This window comes from Amblyomma americanum, chromosome 3, assembly GCF_052857255.1.
Source record: "Amblyomma americanum isolate KBUSLIRL-KWMA chromosome 3, ASM5285725v1, whole genome shotgun sequence".
NCBI lineage: Eukaryota > Metazoa > Arthropoda > Arachnida > Ixodida > Ixodidae > Amblyomma > Amblyomma americanum.
The window spans coordinates 106212456-106236268 of record NC_135499.1 but is presented as its reverse complement, the minus strand read 5'-3'; the positions used below and the strand labels follow the sequence as shown (position 1 = coordinate 106236268).

Here is a 23813-nt window from a genome sequence, read left to right as displayed (position 1 = left end):
GTTTCACCCACTACTTCAGTTGTGAAAGGATCAGGACACAAAGAGATATTCCTCATTGATTAGTTGTTTTCGCCTTAATACTTTTCTCCAAACTAATGGCGACATCGGCCAGAATCTGGACACAGATCAAATGCTGATTGCGCATTCCAGCTCCTGAAACGGGCCCATGGCGTCCTCAATAAAACCACGTCGACTCATACTATACGTCGAAAAACGAACGAACTGCGCTTATACCTCCTGTTTGGAGAACTCTCTGTTCTGCCATTACATGGACATTGTGCACTGCGGAGAACACGACATAACAATTACTACAAATCTTTCAGTACTCGGATACAACTTAAGAACGAAGCGGCAGATTTTTCTAAAAAGAATAAAAAACCTCCAGCCAATGACGTCGAGCGATTTTAATGACATTGTGGTTAATCCGCGGTTAATCCCATGTAACGCTAAATTAATTCTTGGTTCATTCCCTGCCCGGCTAGATTTACAGGAGGTTAACCACGAATTAACCACGATGTTAAGAAAATCGGTCGACGCCATTGACAATTTCGAAGATATCTTTTTGAAACTTCCCGCGGGTTCTGGTGCTGCACATACCTCCTGTAACATTTAAGCGCTCCACTAGCTGCTATGGGTTTCTCTGAATTTCACAAGCTACTCGTGTTGTCCGACATGCCGCTGTGCGCGCTACATCTGCTCGCAAATGCAGTCGTTCAAACCAGACAGGCTGGACAGCTCTGCATGCAAAACGGTATGACAACGAACCCGTGCACCATAGCAGACGACGGCGCCGATAATAGCCCCCGGCTGCCGATGGATGGATGGATGGATGGATGGATGGATGGATGGATGGATGGATGGATGGATGGATGGATGGATGGATGGATGGATGGATGGATGGATGGATGGATGGATGGATGGATGGATGGATGGAGCGTCCCCTTTGAAACGGGGCGGTGGCAGTTGCCACCGTGCTCAGTTTTTTTCCTTTATTTTTGTTTAACTCTGCTGTAAGTTGTTAATAAAGTTCGCCATTTTCTTTAAAATACGTCTTCCTACACTTTTAAACTTATGTCACCTCTCTGCTTTTCAGCCACCAATCCTCCAATCGCTTTTTGCTAATTTCCACCGCAGATTTATTTACATGACTATTGTTATCTCTAAATCTGGGGCCTCCGGAAGAGTGACTGTGCCTGCATCGACATCGAAATGGATACCATCACATTTTAGATTGAGGTGTTCTATTGTTTCTACAGATTTACCACACACAGCACATGTGTCCTCTTCTTCGTTAATTTTCTTTTTGTAGTTGCGCGTTCTAAGACGTTCTGACCTAGCTTCAAAGAGGAGGGCACTACCTCTTGAGTTATCATAAAACGTTTCCTTCCTGATCTGCCTTTTCCAGCATCGATATAGTTCTACACTATGATTCTTTTCCATTGAACCTATCCAATTTTTACCTTCGACGTTTTTAACCTGTCGTTTAATGCTCTTTCTTTCTCTTTCCTCGTCTCTGGCAAACTTACTGGTCAGCTTTCTAGTTCGTTTCCGCCACTGTGAGTCAGCGCTCTTTCTGTATAGGTGTTTAAATACCTTAGCTGCCCATCTGTTATTGTCCAATTTCCTCAGCTGTTCTTCGTATAGTATTTTACTCTAAGCTTCCCGTGCTTCGAACGATGTCCAGCCCATATCCCTCTGTACTGCCTCGTTTGTGGTTTTCCCGTGGGCACCTAGTGCTAATCTTCCAACAGCTCTCTGATTTACTTCTAATCGCGACTGAACTTCTGCCCTTAAGCACTGAACCGCATTTCCGAAAGTAAGCCCCGGCACCATTATTCCTTTCCAAATACCTCTCAGTACTTCATACCTGTTGTACCCCCACAATGACCTATGTTTCATTATTCCGGCATCTCTTCACCCTTTTGCTATGAGAGACTGTTCGTGCTTTTCCGTGTACATATGCCCTTCGTTTACCCATACCCCGAGATATTCGTATTCGGCCACTCGGGGTATTTTATGGCCTTGTATTGTAAGCTCCTGATCAGTAGTACTGTTGAAAACCATCACACCTCTGTCGCCTGCGAGTGCCCTCTATATTTGTTAACACGGCGTTGGCATTTACGTGCAAAGGCCGGTTATTTGTACAGGGAACGTCCGTGTGCCAGCTGCAATGTACAGTGTAAATTCTTAAACAAAGCGCTTTGGTGAGGCAGTCACATGAAAGCACCCCTTCATTTTTTTCTTGTGTTTGTTTATGCGTGTCTGTTCTGCATCTTGATCAATCCATTTATTGCCGAGTCGTTCTTCCGAGCAAAGTATTTGTGAGCGCTCCTCTTGTTCGTCCCATTTTTCGTACTCATGTTGTGTAGAGCTCTTCTTTATCGACATAAATGGGACAGCTGGCCCAACGGTATGCTTTTCTGAATCTATTCCGCCAACCCTCACTTCCGGCTAGCCTCACTTTTTTTTTATCAAGAGCTTGCTATTCACTGAACATAGGAATTCAAGTAAATTGCTAAGGTAGAAAATATACGACGTTAACCTGGGGTGGAAAAACACCTGTACCTCCTATCATAGCACTCAGACCTGCCATAAGGAGCTTAGCGCAGTGTCAGCGGCTTTGCTGTCTTATCTTGGGCCGTGGAGTTGATAAAGGATAGTGGGCGTGTTATCGTTCTCCGCTTCCCATTGACTTAAATCGACTGCGCAGGCTGAATGTACGGCCCCGGCCGTTATTTGACACAAGAGAAGAGAGAAACTCCACGCTAGCCAGTAGCAAGTGTCCCGAACCACGCGATGCGGTGAGCAAAGATTAGGGCACGAGGCGTTGATTACGCTGTTGTTATAACAAACTGAATCGTTCAGGAATGTAGACTGCTTTTATCCTTTTCGTTTTCACAACACTTGGGCAAGACGCTCGAATCTAAACGTTTAGTTAAGTAAAAATATAAGGCCCCTTTGAAGGGTTTCTCGTGAAAGCTCTCTTTTCATTGTTTCTGATGCCTCTCCTTTGCAACACCGAAGCGTTCCCTCCACTAGGCCAATTAACCGACATCCCGCGGAATCGTTTTTCTGCGAAAACACTTCTAGCGCCGCATCCCCCGGGTTTCAGCGGTGTGTGTGTGTGTGTGTGTGTGTGTGTGTGTGTGTGTGTGTGTGTGTGTGTGTGTGTGTGTGTGTGTGTGTGTGTGTGTGTGTGCGCGTGTGCGTGTGCGTGTGCGTGTGCGTGTGTGTGTGTGTGTGTGTGTGTGCGTGTGCGTGTGCGTGTGTGCGTGTGCGTGTGCGTGTGCGTGCGTGTGTGTGTGTGTGTGTGTGTGTGTGCGTGTGCGTGTGCGTGTGTGTGTGTGTGTGTGTGTGTGTGTGTGTGTGTGTGTGTGTGTGTGTGTGTGTGTGTGTGTGTGTGTGTGTGTGTGTGTGTGTGTGTGTGTGTGTGTGTGTGTGTGTGTGTGTGTGTGTGTGTGTGTGTGTGTGTGTGTGTGTGTGTTGCTTGTCTTCGTAACAGAGCTATAGGCTTCGGCCACCGCTCACGCGTCCTAGAGATTTCTATCCCCGAATGCGCTTAGACGCAAATTCTTTAGCGCGCGTGGATGGTTATAACAGCATGTCCATCCACCCCCTCCAAGAATAGTCCAACGCACTCGGGCTCGGTCAACACCACCTAGCTCGGCAGCAGCATGTCGCAACTCCCCATCGGCCTGCACATTGAAGGCGCCTCTGCGGGCACGCTTCCAAGGGAGCAGAAAAAGAACGGAAACTAACAACTCGTGGCTTGGATGCCTGCGTGCCAGAACTAACGCGGCAGAGGGAGTTTTGTGTACTTTAGTTCCGGTGGTTTCCGAACGAACCGAGAAGATCCCATCTGCGGGCGTCGTGTCTATAGTTACTCGTGTGCCAAGCGGAGCACCCTTCGAGCCATTTTATGACGTTTTTGTGAGAAGTACACTATTCCTGAACGTGCGTTCGCATTGCATCGGCGTCGCTCAATGCCGCGTCACACACTCACTAGTGCGACTTGCTAATCAACCTCCCTCTATGAACAGGAATAAGCCTACGGTTACTGCATGATGAGCATGTCTAGCGACTATATATAGCCACAGAACGAGAATGACTATGAAGCACACTATTTCAAGAATGCTGAAATGCTGCTTCGGCCTGTTACACTCTCCGTCCGGAAGAGGGAAAAATCTCTCGCGGACTCATGCGAAACTAGAATCGCCGGTGTGCTACACCTGACCAGGCTTCGCAATCACACGAAAAGAAAGATTAAATGTATTCTGCCGGTCGCGGAGCATTCGGCCTGAGAACAGGGGATTTATTTTAAAGTGATGGCTGATTTCCTTACCGAATTCAGGCTCTTAATGGACCTGGTAAATCGTTCAAAGCGAACATTATCCTGCTGACAGTGGTCTGTTTCCAACGGCACCATCTTCACTGCCTGAGCTAAGAGCCCCTCTCGGAATACTCTCATTTGCCATGCACAAAGCATGGCAAATGATAATACCATGCTCAAAGCACAAAGCACAAAAATCAGGTGTTGTGTCATCAATTTATAGGCTTTCCTTACGAAGCCTATTTCATTTTTTCCTGGTACTGTTTGATTTTCTCAGCTCTAAACAGAGTTCTAGATAATCCATTAGCATTTCCACCTTCACAAGCGGCAAGTCACCTTCATAGTAACAATGTAGAGACTCAACAAATCCCCTCATTGTAACTTAGATTCCCTAATGGCTCGAATGATCCATGCATGCGTATTAATTAGTTAAATAATTTATTTATCGTTTGTTTGTTTGTTTGTTTGTTATTTTTCTCACAGGGTCTATGGTTGCAGTTACACAGTTTTGTGCAGACACCTATGGAGGGAAATGTCGCACTGGAGTAGTTCAGCGCCTAAGGGGGGCTAAGAATTATCACAGCGCTTTATCGTCACGTTCTGATGTTCTTGCCGACGGCCGTCTGCAGTTGTGCCCTGATAGGAAGCTGAATTGCCGAGCGTGCGACATACTATGAGGATGGCTTGGGCAGCGGAAAAGGCCTATCTGGGGAGCATGTGTCTCTCAATGTCGTAATAAAAAGAAAATGAAAAGGCTGTGAGGCGCAGTGACAGCTGTGGGGTCGTTGCACGAGCGTCGCAGGTATTATATTTGTGGAAGCGCTCTCCTATAGAGCTCTGATGCTAGACATGGCAGCAACTACGACCAAAACGCTGTGCACGTATTTTTATTTCGCCATGTGCGTATTTGGGAGACACATTTTACGGAGAAATATTCGAACTTGTCATAGGTTTAGTCATTTTCCTAAATGTAAACTGAACGCCTTGACCCCTGAACCTTACAAAAAATCATAAGAGCAATTTCTATATGTTACTTCAAACTAGGGTGTACAACTTCAAAAGTCCTGTTTAAAGCCTCGAAACAGAAGGTGAAAAAAAAATGTCATATTGATCAGGGAGTTGTTTAGGCTCGTTAGCTGCTCTGTAGTGACAGAACGGACAGAAAAAAAAGCATGTGTAATGTGTCAGAAGTAAGATCGAAGCCCCTTTTATACGGACAGTTATGTACTTCGCTTCATCCTCTGGCCACTTGAGGTACCACGCTGACATCTGTCACAGGCACTATAGTGACAGGTGTCAATCTGAAGAATGCATTGCATGAAACTCTGTGACGTGGGCAATGCCGACATTGCAACGTTCTACGGCGATCGAGGACGTCGACATTGACAGAGTGAATTGGGAAAGAGGGCGCTGGGGCTTCACAGCAGTGAATAAGGCTGAGACCTGGACTGGTTGTTGCAGTAAAACAGAGACAAAGGAACAGAGGATGGAGAGCTGACCTTCTGCTTGTTTATTCGGCAAACTATTCTATTCCAGGCCGTGTGAGGCTTATTTTTTAAACCCGCACTGTCCTCATGAAAGAAAGAAATGTATTCAGCAGCGATGTGCAGATACTATTTCATCGCAAAAGTCAGCCTATCCTCTGCATAGCAGAACGCCGCATCTTGATACATTTTTCCTTGATGTCACTGTACCTTTTATAAACGCCAGCTGTTCGCAAAATAAACAAAAGAGTTTGAAAGGGAGCGGTTTGCCCTGGTGTTATTCTGTTGCTATGTTTAAAAGTAACTACACAGCACCTGTTCCCGAGCGTGTTTCACATTTGCAAGCTGCTAATTAAAAGTGTTCGGTAAACGGGTTTTAACGCCCGTCGTCAGCATGCTACTCAGCTCGGCGGAGAGCCCACAAATTGGATTGATAAAGGCCTGTCTAAGTACTTTGATCTAACGGTCTTGGGCTTCGTGACGAACGATGCGTGCGCCCCCATGCGTTAGCTTCGCCTGGCATACGCGGCGCTGGCTCGTGCCCAGGTGCTTGACGATCGCTTCTCTCTGCCACACATGTCGCTCTGCGTTACGCGTTAGCGTAAACCCCACGTATTTATCTATGTTTTTGTTGTTGTTTTTTTGCGGGCAGATGCGATTCGTCGGAGCAGCGCCCGTAGCCGAAGAACTGACATGGCCAACGGTGTGATGATGATGATGATTAGATTTTAATAGCGCAGATGGGCAGATTGGCCAACAACAGGTGCCATGCGAAACGTGTTTTTCACTCTAGAGAAGCCGATGACGAGTTCAGGGGACAACCTTGTGCATACCGGCTGGAAAACCAGTCGGTACACAGCGGCACTGGGGATCGAACCCCGCACTTCCTAGAGTCTGCGCCGAAGACGTGAACGCGGCGTGTATGGGCTTGCGCATTAAGACAAGGAGAAGGGACTCTCCTTGGCAGTGGGAAAGGGATAATCGTGACGCCAGCGGTGGTACGCACACATCGTCGACGAGTGAATCTCGCGAGGGAGGGCAGTGCAAGGCGTGTAGTAAACGATTTCCCGTGGGGAGTATACGGACCGCGGAGCAGTGTGCGCACAAGCACGGCCGCTCGCACAAGCATCTCCCGCCCAGTGTAGCTCTTGGTATCGACATGGGCTTTTTGTTTTGTTTTCTTTTGTTTTGTAGCTCGCCGTATTTATTGCAGTTTCCGGCAGGAGAGATTCAGTTCCATTCCGACACCTCTCTCTCTCTCTCTTCGCTATTCAATTTGCTTACAGTCCCTTAAAAATAACGCTGGGGATAGTGTACAGCGAGTGAATTGCATCAGTAGGCATTTGTCGTTTTGGCGTACGCAGACACACGAAAACGGGTAGCGTACGCTATAAAAACCGAGTACTTCGCAGTGTTCGCCTCCGCCAAACGTTATTTCAAATCGAGTCTTACCGTACGCTGGCGTTACGTACGCTATTTCCCGAGCTTAGAGTGCGTGGCTCTTGCGTACGGTAAAATAGCGTTTCCAACAAGGCGACGCGCGTCGAGGCACGACCCCTCGCTTCGGAGTGAATTCGTCGTTGTTGGCGCGTTTTTCTGTAAGTTTACTGACCGTAAATTTGACATTGAGCCTTCGCTTCATCTCATCTCTCTTATAACAAAACTTACGAGCGATAAATTTTCGTTTTTTTTTATTTCGAGTGACGCTGCTACAACTTTTTTTATTTCATTAGCCTATGCACGCGTGCTTGTAACGTGGTATCCCTTTGGTAAGCAATGAGAAGTACAGAGGGCAAAACACTTGTCTAGGGTGTGTTTCGGGCTGAACACGCGATATATAGCGATGACATTTGGTTAAAAATAGTCTGGATGTAAGCGCGTGCAGTTAAACGCAATTATGATTTCATCGTCATTTTTTGCCTTCCTGGTCGCTGCGGTTTTGGAAGCTGCGGTACACACAGTTCGGTCGTTATAGACAAGTGTTTTGCCCTCTGTAGGCGGTTATAAACAGTCTTTACCGTACATTTTATAGCATATGATTTCTATCTATCGGCAATGACACTGGTTTGCAGCAGCATGTGACCATGTAAGCAATAATTATTGGCCACTGTTCAAGCATAAATTTCATTGCATGTAGGTGCCCCCCTCCAAACTAAAAGGACAGCAGAGGGTTGTATTGGAACAAAACATATTTTTTTATTATTATTGCGCGTTATAATAGCGGGCATTTCTTGTTGTTGAGCTTGATATAAGGAAAAAAAAGAACGATGCGCCACTCACTCTCTAATGCGAAGTCCATATGTGGTCGTTGCGAAATTTCCTTTCCTCAAGAACCACTAATTGCGCAATGCCAGCGGAAATTGTTGTCGCGTTCGTAGAGCATTGCGCATGTTCCGGAAGCAAGCATCTATGTGGGCGGACGCACCATTCTTCGCATTACCACTGCATCGGCACAAAACTGGAGATCACGGAATGTCTTTTTTTCATGTTTTGTACGATCATGGGCTGTCATTTTCCGGTTAACCCATTAGTTCTGATTTCTACCAGAAAATCCACCGCCTTCTCGAATGTAGGGCTCGCTAGGACGAACTGAACTGCGCGTACGTATGGCGAGTTGCAACACGGTGTCACGAGCACTTGGCACAAATGAGCTGGAGGCGCCACATTCCTGGAACCATACACGCACGCCCTCGTCCCCTTGTGGTGTCCGCAAAGCAACTGACAGTAATCTGCAATTCAAGACCAGCATTAGAGATCATTAAAGAAAGCGTAAGTTAAGCCAATAAGGTTAACGGTTCAGCCGAAGTTAACGACAACACAGCGAGCCATGGAGAGAAAAATGATAGGTGTAACGTTGAGAGACAGGAAGAGGGCAGAGTGGATCAGGGATCAAACACGGGTTAATGACATCCTAGTCGAAATCAAGAGGAAGAAATGGGCTTGGGCAGGGAATGTAATGCGAAGGCGAGATAACCGCTGGTGCTTAAGGGTAACGGAGCTGATTCCAAGAGAAGGCAAGCACAGCAGGGGGCGGCAGAAGGTTAGGTGTGCGGATGAGTTTAAGGATTTTGCGGGGCTATGGTTTCCGCAGCTGGCAGAGGGTTAATTGGAGAGATATGGGAGAGGCCTAATTTTCCTGCAGTGGTACGCCCACTGCAGGACGCCCACGTCAGGCTGCTGCTGCTGATGATGATGATGATGGTGAAGCCAAGAACGTGCGAACAGCTAGTCGGACAAATTGTGCTGTTGCTATAGCTGAGGGATTTCAACGCGGCGATACAATAAGGCATGAGTAGACACCCGCACATTGCGCAATGGCTGGAAATGAACGCACTAATGCTGAAGCTAAGCTGGGTCACACTGTTGGCGCTTTCACCGAAGTAGCATTCTATAGAAGTGACTTTGCAGGATCTCTGGTGCATTCAGTGCAAGCTGCCATGCAGTTGCGCTCGAAAGACGAGAGCCATCAACCGGTCCGCCTCTGTAGGATCGATGCAGGTTTCCGATTTCACCTGCCATTTAAGGTTGTGTGACACCAAGGGACCTTCCGATGGTGGAAGGTCCCTTGGTTGTACACACCTGCAGACGCTATAATCCCCACAAGATAGGAGTTGGAGCTAGCCCGACTGCTTGCACCGCAACATTCTAGAGACGACGACGACGACGACGACGACAACAACAACAACAACAACAACAACAACAACAACAACAACAACAACAACAACAACAACAACGACAATAATAATAATAATAATAATAATAATAATTGTTTTTTTGGTGAAAGGAAACGGCGCAGTATCTGTCTCATATATCGTTGGACACCTGAACCTCGCCGTAAGGGAAGGGATAAAGGAGGGAGTGAAAGAAGAAAGTTCGTCACACTTTTTGCGCTACACTGACGCTACACTGATGCTATAGGAAAGCACTGATAGCTACCGCAGGAGGTTTACACTTTCGCCCTCTCTCTGAGGAAACTAAGCGCCAGTGTGAAACTCACTGATGGCTGGTACGCGACGGTCGTTCTCAAGTTTTGATGTGAAGCCGGCCTATTGCACCCGCCTGTGATACTTCGTGAGTACTGTGCATGGCCGACACAAATGGGCTCTAAAGTTAAATGTTGTAATGTCGTCGCCGTGGCTCAGTTGCTGCACTCTAAACACGAATACGCCTACATGGAGTGAAAATACAGTGCGCTAGAGGAAAGCTTACTTGCTTTTTACTCCTCTCTGCTTAGAGTGTAGAGCACCGTACGCTAGATGCTGAGATCGTGGGTTCGGCTCCCACCGGCTACGTGTTGTCTTTTCTCCTGCGTTCTGCATAATCATCTTCTATCTAAACAAAATTATTGCAGTAACAATGTCCCGCTTCGATCAACAACACCTAAAAATAAAACATTTCCCGATGATTTCCTGGATTTCAGTCACTGCTGGCTTCTTTCGTATGACTATCATAACGGACCCTTCATTTCTCTATATTTGCACACTCGCGCGAAGCGCGCAATTTAAGTTGCGATTGTAAGAACAATCAATGCGTTTAAAATAACTATATATATATTGTCCTCGGTGACTTTACCTTACAACGCTGCACATATTATCCAGAAACAAGAACCTAATTTCTCTGCAACACTTTCTGGATGCTTCCACTTGCATACCGCGCACTGCGGTAACCTCTTGACGGAAAAGGTAACAGGCGGTTAAGACGGCCCATGTCATTTTATTTAATTATCAACTTGTTCTATTTAACTATACCTTTGTTTTATTTAACTGAGCGATAATCACGTCTCAACGAGAGCGGTGCTCTATAGAATGTCCCTGTGAAAGGAACGCGTAAGGGTGCTGTGCTGCTGTTGATGATAGGAAGAAAGAAAAGGAAAGTGCACGGGCCTGCCTACTGGCTCAAGCCGAGCCACGCTCGCTGCCGCGTGCTGAAAGCAGCAGAGTTAAAGGATAGGACAGCAAAGATAGAAAGAAAAGGCGCGCGCTAATATGTCCCGGGCCGATCCCGGAGGCAGTGCAATACCGGGCCGACCCGTGCCAGAGTGCTTCTACGCGTTAGGGATTGTATAGCATATGCGCTGTGCACCTCGTACGCTGCGAAAGCAGTCGCCCAGAGCTTCGCTTCGGCGTTCCGTCAATGTTTCTCGGAACGTGCGCGCGTAAATGGAGCGTGCGGTACATTGAAATCACCAACAACTAGTAGGATTAAAAATTTGCAGTTTTTGTACTGGACGAAATTTTCCGCCCATTTCATGTAACGCTGCAAACCTCTGTAAATCAGAGCTCTTTGACTGTACCAGTTGTGAAACTCCACTTGCCACTATGGCTACTCCTTTTGCCACTACGCAGATGTTAACGGGTGGAGGAGCCAGCTGCGAACAGAAAACAAAATCTTTCAACTTTCGTCGTCATTAATTCCAGAAGCGCTGAAATGTAAAACAACTTGTTTATTCTATTAAGTTATCACTCAGTCCGTTATATTTATGCGTTTGTACTAGTGCATCTGTTACACTGATTTTGTTGTCAGTCGCTAGCGTGGTTATCACCTATCCTGAAGCTTGTTACTTGTGTATAATTTATTTGCCTACCATAAGCCGCGGCAGTCGGCTAACATCCTGTAGCTTTGGCCCATTCAGACTATTCGATTTCAACACATAGGCCTTTTAATGAGTACCCGCCGCTATGGCTCAATGGTTAGGGCACTGGGCTGCTGATCCGGAGTACCCGGGTTTGAACCCGACCGCGGCGGCCACGTTTAGATGGAGGCGAAACGCAAAAAAGGCGCCGTATGCTGTGCGATGTCAGTCCACGTTAAAGATCCCCAGGTGGTCGAAATTATTCTGGAGCCGTCCAGTACGACACCTCTTTCTTCCTTTCTTCTCTCACTCCCTCCTTAATCCTTTCCCTTACGACGCGATTCAGGGGTCCACCGAGATGTGAGACAGATACTGCGCCATTTCCTTTCCCCAGCAACCAATTTTTTTTAGGGAGTTTCACAACTGATATGATCAAAGTACTCTGCTGTAAACCTTTCGAACCAAACCCGCCTCGTCACAGAGCTGACTCTCTACTAATGAGCAACGAAGACTTTGATGACTACAATTCCAGGCACAGAAGTTACACCCCTTTTGAAGAACTTTTTTTAGGTAGATATACGACCGATTTTTTTTTACTCTGGCAGAGGGGTGCCGGAGTCAATTATTTCGAGGCAAAGGCGCGCGACAGAGGAGCTTAAGGTGTCCTGTCTCAGTGCACTGTTTTATCATGGTCTCAAATCCGCATCAACTATCCCTACTCCCACGGCTTTCAAGAACATTTTGAGGTTGTTAGATGAGAAAAAAAAACACTTGTTTACTAATGTTTACTTCTCTCTGTTTTGTCCCTGAAAAAAGATTCTGATATGTAACTAACCCTTCCTGTCCAAAGACAGTAACGCCGCAGCGGCGGCTCAGCGTTTATATGGCCCTCGGCTGGTGACCCGAAAGACGCGGGTTCGATCCCGGCCGCGGCGGTCGAAGTTCGATGGAGGCAAAATTCTAGAGGCCCGTGTACTGTGCGATGTCCGTGCACGTTAAAGAACCCCAGGTGGTGAAAATTTCCGGAGCCCTTCAATACGGCGTCCCTCATAGCGTGAGCCGCTTTGGGACGTTAAATCCTCATAAACCAAACCAAAGTCAATAACGAAATTCAGAATACCGCAGTCCTTTGTTCTATGCGCAATTATTCAGGGCGGGTGTCGGTAGCTTAGTATTATGTCATAAACACCCCCCCCCCCACCCCCCACCCCCCCCACCTTTCACCGACACCAGAAGATGTTGACTTGGAGAGAGACAAGACAGGGAAATAACTTTTATTTTGGTTTACCCAGGGTCGCTTCATTTTATTTACTGCTTAAAAGATATTTATTTCGTTTTTATTTACTGTTTCTCGATTAGTGCATATCTACTCTGTCGAAGCAGCTGCGTATTTTTAGATGTTCTCAAAGCATGCTCAGATCGCACAACTGACAGAAAAATCTTAGTAAACGAGTGCTGCGAAGTTGTGAATCGAGGAAAGCCGACATTATCTGTCATGTTTCACAGAAATATTTAGCATATTCAGGCTTCTGTGCTGCTGTGGCTTATGCATCTAAATATGCATACATATATGTAAAGGGTTGGTCACAAGTTCCCAGGCCACAGGGCCTGCTTTTCAGCGGCATATCCTGCCACTTATAATATATCAGTAAAGGTATGAAGTTTTTCAGAGGTGAGAATGATACTTCTATACTATAAAGAGATTTTGGGCTTCGGGGGTGTCGCAACTCCCCGACTACAGTGCTCGAAAGCAGACCCTGTGGCCCGGGAGCTTTTGACCGACCCTGTACATCAAATAAACAATTATGTACTTGCACATAACTTTAAAAAACAAACAAATATTTTCATTAACGGTTGAGTGGGAAGCCTTACGTTTCGCGCAATGCACTTCCGCGCATTCATTCATGAGCACGTACAAGGGGAGGTGTGTAAGACTTCTCAGCGTGTAAGACTTCTCAAAAAGGCTTTTATTTGCGACAAGGTATTGAAAGAGCGTTTCCACGAAACTGTTGACGCGCATGGGGGCACTGCGAATATAAAGTACCGGACCACTTATTCCAGCATTTCGCACACTTTGAACCTGTATACCTGGGTTCGCGTTTCGATGGAGGCGATACGCAAAAGGCGCCCGTGTGCTGTGCGGTGTCAGTGCATGGTGACCTCCAGGTGTTCAAAATTATTCCGGTGCCATCCACTACGGCATGTCTTTCTCCCTTTCCCCCTTTCTCTCAGTCCCATCTTGCTCTCAGGCTTCCCTCACGGCGTGGTTGAGTTTCATTTCTTGATAACCAGTCTTTTTTTTTTAACACTTTTCTCACTTTCGCGGCAGATTTTGCAAGATGATTTCGGGGTCGACGTCGACATGCTGTATAGATGGCAAGAGCACAAGCCGTGCTGTGCACCTAGTCAGATGAAAATGTGCAGTGAGTGCGCTTAGAAGCTCGTTTAATTAATTTCCTGAGGGTCCCATGCCCTCGTGGAGCGTCGAATAAATATGCGGTCCTGCGGACTGAAATCACTGTCCGGTCTTACTGGTAAAGCAATTAAAAACGCAAAATAAAAAGAATTTTTACGATGTTTTTTTCAGTCTATCACGGTAAGCTCTACGGGCTTGTTAGTGAATCCAATCCTTTTCTGCGGCTTTGAAGCTCTTTCTATTCGCGGCTCGTTCGACTCTGGCCATGTTGCATATGCATTTTTACAATGCCGTAAGTCTCCAAAGGCGGCGTCAGACTGTAGCATGAATATGTGGATCCCGAGCAGTCTCTGCTGTTACTTTTGATCCCGCGGTGAAGATGTTGTCTTAACACGACCGGTTGGGTTGCTCCATTCGGTATCGCGCTGAAGAGAGGAGAAAAGGGCTAACACACTGGGTGACTGGTCAAGCTTTATGTTGGAAGTCACCTTCTCTTCAAAGCAAAAAACCCCTTCGCCATGAACGCCATAGTCGCACTGCGGGGAGCAGTTGGGTGCAGCATTGAAGACCTGTACTGCAAGCCTTATTCACTGCATGAACCTGTCGAGCAGCAGCTTGGTGCAGCTGTGCTTTATCCCCTCTTCGCAGCTGCTACGCGAGGCAGGCGTGTTGCACCTGCCGAGCAGTCGATTGGCAGACCTGCGCATAAATGCTTGATTGCGACTGCAGCGCACGTCAGGAGCGTGTAGGAAAGACACTCGTGATTATTCTCATTCCGCAGGTCTCCAATGCTGCACTAAATTTCTGCCCCCAAAACAGGTCAGGGTGTCATGTTGAAGGGGCTCTCACTCCTAAGGGTAGCTAACTTCTATATTTTTGGATCCGGCCATACACGCCAAAGTCTGGAGTCACTGGAAAACTTATCCACTGACTAACATGGATGGGTCGGGAAGCTGCAGGTTCGCCCACATCTGGGGCGTGAACAAGGCGCTGAAGGATTCATCACGGTCTGAAAGGCTGCAGCTGTTTTCTGCTCAAGGGTGTCTTTCGCAGGCTTCTGCGCATCCGTGCAGTACACTTTGTATGCTCATTTCGGTGCACGTTGGCACATTACTTGCCTTTCCAATGTGGCAGATTTCACCTGTTTCGGTGGTTTCCAACTAGCTCCACCATCTTTGTCCATCGATCACGCGGTGAAGGGGGCAGGCTGTGTGTGTGTGGGGGGGGGGGGGGGGAATCTTCCTGCACGTGTCTCCTTTTCCGCGTTCTCGCTGGGCGTTGCCCTCACTGTGAAGAACGCGCGTTGACACACCGCTTCGCGGCACTCTTTCACTTGCGACTACAATCTCCCACAAAGGGGCAGGACCGAACCCCTAGCGAAGGTGCGGGCACCGAGGCACCTTACGAACAACGGCGTCAGCGAGCCCACCGCTGCGCTTTCTCTCGTTGTTCCGATTAGTCGAACACTGGAAGGTAGCCTTTCTTTCGCGCCTAGCGGCTTTGGAAATTAACACTCTATGCGGCAATACCCAAGAGAAATGTGAAGTGGAGCTGATGGTTGTTTTGAAGCATCTCGTCTCTGTGCAGATACAATGCGTTCACAGAATCACGAAGGTGCCAGCAACGTGCAGGTTCGCGCTTCACAACCGCCTCATCGCATTCTTCTTTTAGAAATTTCAGCTATATGTGCCCATATCACAATGGCTTGATGTAGATCGTCCGCACAGTTGCGTAAACAGCGTACCCAGGGATTCTCGACAAGCGCATTTTTCAAAGGAAAGCTGCTTACAAACCCATTATTTTTCATGTTTCGCAATATTCCGCTATAGCAATGAATATATCCGCGAACCTCCCATCAGCAGGCTTGCATTTTTCTGCTATTAACGTTTTTTAATATCGTCAAAAACGTTCCCCATTAATGCGGGTTATGTACAAATGCTAAAAGAAATATTTTTGCTACACATCGAAAGAATGAACAGTTACCTTCAATATTTCCATAACCGTACCTTACAATACTCTACAATTTCCACACAATTAAAACTGATATCCAAGCATCCTGGATTTGGTTTCACTGCACGACGCAATGTGGGCGGGCCATCAGACCCCTCAGACAAACTGGTAATTTTCAAAACATAGGAATACCCGACCTATAGACCTCCTGCATGTTTGTAAACAAACGAGGTGGCGCTGCAGTCGCTAGCGGGCTCGTGGTAGGCAAAATGCCAGGAAGTGTCGTCGCGGAGAGGTGTTGAGCGCGGGTTTTCAAGGCTTGTAGGCGCGTTTTCAGTTTCTGCGAATCACAGCAATGGTTGATGTTTACAGCTTAGTAATTTCTTGAAGTACACGAGCTCGCGTTGCCCACGTGCGGCGCATTCAGAGAAATAGTTCGCCACTGTGTATTGTATATATGGTTAGTAGTAAACAGAAAGCGTTTCTGCGTTGATTTCTACGCTAGGCATTGAATAAAATTTTGAATAAGTTTTTGACACTCAGCTCTAGCCAGAATGACTTTGCTTCGGAACAGTAGTGAGAGGATGAGCTGGCGATCTTTCGGCGGAGCAGACGTGCGCTCACCGTCTGCTGACATACGTAGTTGTTGTGCTGTGCGAAAAGTGGGGACAGCGTCGTGTCCTTATTCTCCTCTAGCTGTCCCGCTTAAGCGCTGTTTTTATCCGCAGGATCACGCACCAGCCAGGCCGACTTCTCCCCTTGTTAAACTGGTCGATTTGGTGAAAATTTTTCATTTATGGAATTATTTTCTTTCTTAGCCCTGGGGTGTTCTGTTTCGTGACGAAAAATTATAGCAAAATATTCAGTAGAGATTTATAAAGTACGCTTTCGAGATGCGGTGTCGTCGAAAATTGTGAGGTAATTCCTTAGAGGCTTTCTTTGAGTTCAGGACCACATTTTTTTTTACCAAAGCGCAAGCGCAGACGCCAAAAACGAGGATATAAACGTTAATTATAAGGTTCGTTTTCTGACCTTTAACATTTTCTGCGATTGGCATCACTCACACCTTCGTAATTTCTTAACGCATGAAAATAGAATGATTCTATTTGTCGCAAACGATTCCTGAGACGTTAAGGAGTGTAATTTATCTCTCGACTTTTTTCCTACACGTGCAGTATTATGTTTGTTATTTTTGTAAGAAACGTTTTCAGGTAACTATGCATGCATAAGTACATGATCATCTAAAAAAAGAAGTAATAGCGTCATATACAGACCAGGGCTTTGTGAACATGCTGGCATAAAAAATTTGCGCACTTTCTACTCAATTAGTTAAGACCTTGAGGTGACTTGACGAGGGTGTTAATTATAATTACCCAAGAAATGCACCAGGTATAGCTAAAAATAAAAGGCATTACCGAAACTAGCGTAGCAATTTCATATTTGCACCAAATTTAGTTTCATTTCGCGTCCATAAATAACGAAAATACCTTTCATTGCCGCGCCCCCTCTCAATCTCGACACGTCTGTTAGTAGCACGTCTGCGACTGCTTCTTTCCAAACAAGCTTCGTGGTCATGGACTGTATCATGAAACTTGACAGATACATGATGCAATGAAAAAGCATGTGGCTTTTAGCACACTTAAGGTACGCTATCCTAAGCACGCCAACGTGACGGCGCATGAACTTACCAGACTTCTTTCTACTCGAATCAAATAATTACGTCTGTCATATTAAGAAACACTTTCTAGTAAATATCAAATGCCATAAAACGTGCCATTAAAGCATGTTGTGCTATTAACAAAAGAACGCATTCCTTGGGGGCGAGTGAACCTGCCAGCGGAGGTCCCGTGCACCCCGCCTCAAGGTGATAAACGCGTGCGTAGCTACATACGTGCTTTTTTTTCCTTGTGCAGTTATAAGCGTACTATGCTGATGTTCAGATGAATGAACGCAGTAACTTGCATGCTATTAAGTGCATTGAGTGGCAGTGCCGATCGACTCCCAGACTTCGCCCTTTAGTACCGCGGCCCATTCCCCGTTAGCCAGTTTACTAATGCGGTATTTATCGCTAGAAGCCTATCGGGGCTAATTTAACTTTCCTTTTATGCTACCACGTGGATCGGACAGTGACGCAGCTGATCAATACATGCTGCTTCTGCAGTGCGCAGGCATGATATGCAGCCGCCGGTAGCTGCAGCAGCTGCGGTAGGCACCGGCTGGCCGTAGCTGTTTTTCCTACCGTATACGAAAGTCGCTGCTGACATCAGCGCCACCGCATATTCGTGACGTCGCGGGGTGAAGGATTTGTGAACTCTCGCAAGAATCCGTACCACTGCCTTTCGATACAATTTGCTCTGAAGACCTTGATATTTATGCGACACAACACAAGATGGTCCAGATGACTCAAGGAAATGCGCTGGTATCGGGACTGATCGCAAAGTATGTTAACGATATCGATGGCCAGGAAAGAGGCCGCGACTCCTTAGCTGACGTAAGATATGCAGAACGGAGACGAAGGTGTATGAGAAGAGGGGGGTCCTATTTACGGAATGCACTTGTTAATTTTTCTCCTCTGGAAAAAGTGTGTGTGTGTGTGTGTGTGTGTGTGTGTGTGTGTGTGTGTGTGTGTGTGTGTGTGTGTGTGTGTGTGTGTGTGTGTGTGTGTGTGTGTGTGTGTGTGTGTGTGTGTGTGTGTGCGCGCGCGCGCGCGCGCGTGTGTGTGTGTGTGTGTGTGTGTGTGTGTGTGTGTGTGTGTGTGTGTGTGTGTGTGTGTGTGTGTGTGTGTGTGTGTGTGTGTGTGTGTGTGTGTGTGTGTGTGTGTGTGTGTGTGTGTGTGTGTGTGTGTGTGTGAACTGTTGCTCTTCATGTCCTTGTCAATGTTCGTCAATTGCCTATTTATCTGGACCAATTATATGCAGAGTTTATGCTTTTTACATTACGGCAACCCGCTGTCTATGGCAAGACATTTTATAACCCGTCTGAAATTCAGCCTGTACTTAATATCTGGTCTGACCATCCCTAATTGCAATTTAAATTTTCTTTTGCTCAACTTATTTATCAGGAAGCCTTGTTCTTTTCGTGTCAACGCGCACTGCCTATTTACACTGACGTGTCATTCACTCATCACAGCGCTGGTGCTGCTTTTATTGTTCTTAGCTCCACAAAAAATATTTTATCGGTTCATCGCATATCCTTAGAACCACCTTCAAGTGCCTATGCAGCTGAGCTTGTAGCATTCCATTCTGCTGTTGCGTTTGCTATTAATAACCCTCCTGTAAGGCCGCGCTTCGTCAACGCGCACATTTTTTTTTATTATTCCCTTAGCTTGCGGTCACTGCGGGCCTCCGGTCTAAGCTCCCCCCCCCCCCTACCCGCGTGCCTCCCCCCCCCCCTACCCCCCGCAAGCAGTGGCAAAGGCGCAGGAGGCACTGGCTGCTTGACCGCTGTGATGGCCGAAGACACCTGGCTTTGTTAAGCGCGCCAAGAAAGCATGCGAGGCACCCACAACGAGCACGTGGTGCCGTAGCATTCCCACGGTGGCAGACCACGATACTGCGCGTCTGCGGAAATATGCGAACCACCTCGCATTCGGTGATGGGCCCCCTTTTTTTGGCATGCTCGATGGTACCGAAGCGTCGAGGGTCTCCGTCGTCTCACATTCCTATGGCGAGCCAGTGGATTAGTGGTCCCGCCAACTAGCTAAAAAAAAAAATACGTTTCATCCTTCCAGAGGCGACGCGCGGGTGCGGCAGGGAAGGGGAAAGCATCAAGCAATAAGGGCGAGAACTCCCCCTGGGTGAGTGGTTTCAGAATGTTTTTTGTATGTGTTTCTTTTTCTTTTTAGCCAAGCCCCGGTCCCGAAGTTGGGTCCAACCTTCAGGGGCTGTGGCTACCTCCATTGGTTATCGAAGCTTAGGGCGGGCCTCCAAATATGACCGCCCTAATTTCTTTGTTTGAAAAAGCCTAAAATTGCATGTAAAATCATTGGAGAGCATGTCTAGTTGAGCTAGAGGCTCCGTGCAGTGGCACGTAATTGTACAGACCTAGACTCTAACCTCGGGTCGATGAGTAAGGTCTTGTCGAGTTTCTCCGTGTGAGATCTTTTCTTTTAAATTACAGTTTGACTGTCTGTGTGACTCAACTTGTAACGCAGTTTGCCCTTGTACCATCCTGTAAATATATTTTCTCTTTGTCTTCATCATCTGGCATCAGTCATCGTCTGCTCCTTCAACACCGTCGAATTCACGTTTGGAGAGGTCCTGTGCCCCTCCGAAGAAACGCAAAGAACCATCTTGAATTTACTCCTCCTTCTATGCCCGTTCATTTCTACACTGATTATCTGTCTCTGCTATCTGCCCTGTCTTCAGTTGCTTCATTAAACCCGACAATTATTTCCATTAATAAAGATCTCTATCATTTGTCTTCTCTTGCCTCATTTCTTTTATTTCATATCCGGGGTCACTCCGGAATTTATGGAAATGAGTTAGCCGACCAGGCTGCTGGTAGTGCTGGGCAATATGGCCATTTACACACTTCTACCCTTTCACGCAGTCGCGTGCGTTCCCGTTTACACCATTCTTCACTTCTTTTATGGAGAACTTATTGGCAAGAGATTAATGACGGCACAGAATTATTTAACCGCATCCCTGATACGCTCAATATGATCCGTCTACCTAGGAGTCCTCTTATTACTTTACTCACTGGGCATGGTAGATTTCTTTCTACTTTAAAGAAAAATTGGCTTGTCTCCTTCTTCAATTTCCTCATGCGGTGTTTTGTGTGAAGGTGTTAGTCATTACTTCTGGAATTGCTCCCTTACTGCTCCTTTCGTTTCCCGTTTAAAGTCCCTCTGCTCATCTGACATTACACCGTATACTTACCCCTCTCTTTTGAATAACCCTGCTGCTTGTGCTGTTCTGATTCGAATGGTTCATCTCATCAGCAGCACAATTCCTACACATTCCCGATGAGTACCTTCGTCACTATCATTTTCCTGCTTAAGCTCTGTAGAGAGAAGTGCTCTGTGTTCCTTTGCTGGACAATGATGTATCTCTCTGTGGTCTGACACTGCGTTTGAACCAACTGTGCCTGTGATTTTATCTGTGCTGACATTTTCTGTGACTTAATCTGTGCTTCTGACTGTCTGTGGTGTCTGGACCAACTGTGCCTGTGACCTAATCTGTGCTGACATTCCCTGTCACATTATCTGTGCCTTTAGGGTTTCACGTTTTTTTTTGTTTGTTGTTTCTATTTTCCTGCTATTTTCCTTAAATTAAGTTTTTTTTAGCGTTTAGCTCCTTTTATTTTTTTTCCATTGGCTTTAAGCCTGGTAAAGCGTTGCTGGTCCGGGCTCCCTATCTCTTACATTTATGTTTTTTTGTGTATTTTTTTGTGAGGACCAATAAAAGGAGGATACTGATGAAGGATTAACGCATTCCAATGTGAAATGGTACAGGAGGAGGTGTGCATCACAAAAAGGGACATTTTGCTAGGTAACTTATGGGAAGAAATGTGTACCTAGGCGCAAGGTAAGGAGTGGTAAGACTACATAAATAAATATTCGCGCCCAGCGTGTTTCAGTTATCTAACCCTGCCCGCGATGCGACGCCCTTCAACCTTTTATTTTTTTGTTGGGGTGGGATTGCGCTAGATTATTAAGAGGAAGCTTAAAACAGGCGAAGACACCGATTATCACCATCAGCAGCAGAAGCAGCCTAGCTACGGTCACTGCAGGACAAAGGCCTTTGCCAGCTGATACCATCTTATCCCCACAAATGTCCTAATCTCATCTGTCCACCTGACTTTCTGACGTCCCCTGCTATGCTTGCCTTCTCCTAGAGTCAGCTCCGTTATCCTGAGGTGCCATCGCTTAATTTCCCTTCGCATTACGTACTTGGCTATTCTCATTACTATACTTGATTTCAAATAGGATGTTATCAACTCGCGTTTGTTCCCTGACCCAAGGTTATGGTCCCAACACTTTCGCGGCCTCTGGCCATTTTTCGCAATGTTCGCGCGTCGGCAGTGGCCCACTCGCTTAAGGAAGAAAGTTTAAGCACCATGGAAACAGAAGTGTATTTACTTTCTAGCTATAGGCGTTGCTATAGTAGCAATTATTTTTGACACGAATGGAGTGGGCAAAAAACTTTGTGCATAACACCATATATAGTTGAGTTCGGCTTGCCGGCTTGGATGAAGTTTTTTTTTTTATCTACTGCAGGAAAAAGTGGGCTGCTTCTAAGGCGTTTAAATTGAATGTTCCGATTAATAGAGAGCGCTTTTTGTCTACAGTGAACAGTAATTTAGAACCAGCGCTCTGAAAAAGGCCAAAATTTAAAAAAATGACGCATGTTACAAGCTCAATAGGTTCCGGTCTAACTGATGAAATGTAAGTTTATTTGGCACAGTTGTGGTCCGACATATTTCTAGAAGTGCGCCGCACTTGGTAGTTCTTTAGTTTTCGTTGTTCAAAATTATCCATCGTGACGAAAACGCGACCCACAGAGGCCTGGGTCTAGGTGGTCTGGGCACCCAGAACCCAAGCCCGTGTGGGTTGCGTTTCCGTGATGACGGGTAAGTTTTACCACTGAAAATTAAACAGATTCGAAGTGCGGCTGAAAATAAAAAATCCGATGTAATCAAGATCCACAAATGAGCCGAATACACTTGCGTTTGTGAGTTATAACGAAATCTAATGAGCCTGTGATATGTGTCGTCTTAACGCGAGAGCGTTAGTATTCCCATGTCGGAAAAAGTTGACCGTCGTCGGCGACCGTTCGAAGCCTCGCAGCCGGAGCGGCCGGAGCATAATAATAATTGGTTTTTGGGGGAAAGGAAATGGCGCAGTATTTGTCTCATATATCGTTGGACACCTGAACCGCGCCCTAAGGGAAGGGATAAAGGAGGGAGTGAAAGAAGAAAGGAAGAAGAGGTGCCGTAGTGGAGGGCTCCGGAATAATTTCGACCACCTGGGGATCTTTAACGTGCACTGACATCGCACAGCACACGGACGCCTTAGCGTTTTTCCTCCATAAAAACGCAGCCGCCGGAGCACGCAGATGGAATGTGGCGTCGGCCATATTGGTCACGTGACCTTGTGACGTCATCACACTTGCCCACCGTGGCAGGTGGCAGTTAAATGAATTATTGGTCGCAACCTGGGCCACACAAGCCCTGCCTGTGGCTGTGCTTGATACAGCCACCTGCCTGGGCCGTGGCGCATCGCCTAACCGCTGAACCGTTGCGCCAAGAGTGGTATGAGGTCTCCCAGTGATCTATGAATGCCAAGTAGAGCATGTCCAATTGCGCATATGTGGGCATTAACTCATAACGCCATCACGTCATACCCTTCAGACGGAGCTTAAGAAACGTATCTTCGAGATACCTACTGAAAAGCGTGCAGGAATAATTTATTTATTGGTATGTAAATTACAGATATCCCAATTAAGCTAGTAGCGAAGTACGTTTCCGGTGAATTTCCTTCCCGCATGGCTTGCAGTCGAAGCGCCACCATGCGCAAATTCACTGAAACTCCAACACGCAATGTACAGCGATGGTCCAGCAGATGGCGCGCGTTTAGTGAATGCACTGATGGAAAAACCGAAAATTAATAATAATAATAAAAATTGTTTTTTGGGGAAAGGAAATGGCGCAGTATCTGTCTCATATATCGTAGGGCACCTGAACCGCGTCGTAAGGGAAGGGATAAAGGAGGGAGTTAAAGAAGAAAGGAAGGAAGAGGTGCCGTAGTGGAGGGCTCCGGAATAATTTCGACCACCTGGGGATCTTTAGCGTGCACTGACATCGCACAGAACACGGGCGCCTTAGAGTTTTGCCTCCATAAAAACGCAGCCGCCGCGGTCGGGTTCGAACCCGGGAACTCCGGATCAGTAGCCGAGCGCCCGAACCCCTGAGCCACCACGGCGAAAATTGAAAATTGGCTTTTGGGGAAAGGAAATCGCACACACTCTGTCTCACATATCGGCGGACACCTGAACCACGCCGTAAGGGAAAAGATAAACGAGGGACTAAGAGAAGGAAAGGAAGAAAGAGGCGCCGTAG

The 23813-nt window shown here is 46.7% G+C and overlaps 1 protein-coding gene across 3 annotated transcripts in view; it reads left to right on the top strand.

The window, feature by feature from the left end:
- AP-1sigma (AP-1 complex subunit sigma-2) overlaps positions 1–23813 on the top strand; it is a 524179-nt gene that overhangs the window by 112981 nt on the left and 387385 nt on the right. The gene's annotated exons all lie outside the window — the stretch shown is intronic.